This window comes from Atta colombica, unplaced genomic scaffold, assembly GCF_001594045.1.
Source record: "Atta colombica isolate Treedump-2 unplaced genomic scaffold, Acol1.0 scaffold55, whole genome shotgun sequence".
Classification (NCBI taxonomy): domain Eukaryota; kingdom Metazoa; phylum Arthropoda; class Insecta; order Hymenoptera; family Formicidae; genus Atta; species Atta colombica.
The window spans coordinates 2,414,707-2,416,556 of NW_017259545.1; positions in this window are offsets into that span (position 1 = coordinate 2,414,707).

Sequence of the window (1,850 nt, forward strand, 5' to 3'; positions counted from 1 at the left end):
TTACTAATTTATAATTTAGTATAAAGAAATAGATTTAGTATAAAGAAAAGTTTGTTATATAAAGACTAGTTTAGAATTTTTAAATTTTAATATTGATTTCATAATTAATATTAATTATTAAATAATGTAATTTTTAAATCTAATATCTTTCTTTAACATTACAAAAAAGTAACACTTCATTATTTTCTAAATAACGGTGTTATTTGCTATGATAACGTGTTATTCTTATGAAGTAATGTTCCCAACCCTTTCTCTCTTTAACAAAATTTTTTGACAAAATCACTCGTGGTTAGATTCTGTTATAGTGTCTTTAATTTTGTCCAAGGGTGAAAACGCGTGACCGAGATGGTCGTTTTACAATCTATCACGCTACAGAGTATTTCGTAAAAATGTACGACAGGAACGACTGACATGTAATACGATGTTACAATCGATCATCCTAATACGGTTGTCAGTAAAATGCGTTGTGCTCCGTTCTGTTATATTTTCACGTATGTTGCGCGAGCAAAGGGAAACGAAACTTTACCGGCGCGTTCGATCGACGATACAAAAATAAAAAAAGATATATATATGTATATATAAATGAAAGGAAAAAATAGGGGAAGGGAGGGGATAAAAATTCAACAAAAGGCGCCGTGCACATAACATCTACACGTCGCGTACAACCATAAAACGAAGTGACGCGTAGAACTTGCACGTAAAAAAAAAGTGTGTACATTTAGTGTCTATCGTTAGTCCGAAGTATCGCGGGCTGAAATAGCGAAATTCGTTGTCGAGATTTCGTTTCGGCTCCTCGTCTGAGTTCGTCGCGTCCAACTCATGACTGGCGGCGCGAATACAAGATTATCATAGAGCATTAGCTCTACGTTTGTATTAAGTACCATAGGCTGTTACGCTTGTGTTACCTCAGGAAACTCAATCGAGTATTTACAATTGCGTGATAAACATTCGATACGCCATCACCTTCACTAATTATAAGGAAAAATTTTTGGTACTTATTATAACTATAATTACATGGTAAAATATTAAGATTAAAAGCATCTTTTTTGTAATTATTATTACTGTTACAATGTCAGTAATAATTATATTTGTAATTCTATATACGAAAAAATATAATGCTATCCATTATAATTTATAATATGAATTATAATCATTTTTAGGGATTTTTAGGGATATTTTTTTTAGTATATAGAATTATAAATTAGTTATATTTACTATTTATATAATTACTATTGTATTATAAACATAATAAGAATATTATACAGCAATAATAATTAAAAATTCGCTCCTAATCGTAATTATTTTACTATGTTATGGTCACAAATATCAAAACTTTTCTCTCGGCAGACAATGTGACAGTTCAAGACATCCCTCACATGTTCGGCTTAGACCGTTTGAGTTGTCCGAATTGTTCCGTCAAGGTAGATAATATCGAAATAATCGTCTCGCTGATTTCAGCCCGATGGCCCTGCACGACGCGGCCGATCTCGATGAAAAAAAAACTGTTCTTCGCGAAAGAATACATCTTTTACTTATAAACGCTACGCCTAGTACTTACAAAACCGGTAGCGTTAATCGCTCCGCGAATAATACATTTATATAATAAAACCGATCGGCGCGGCTACGGTAAACCGCAATCTCTTGTCGTTCGAAAAGACAGCGCATCCTTTCACACTTGTGTATATAAAAGTATAAAATGCATCGAACGCCGCATCGAGTCTTTTCTGATAGGCGGTAGTCAGACAGCTTCTGCGCGTCATTGAAGATGAACTCGCGAGATTCTCCGTCCAACCTGCCCTCATTCTTGAAATATATCTTCCCATTTATACTTACGACGTCTTTTCTCGCGT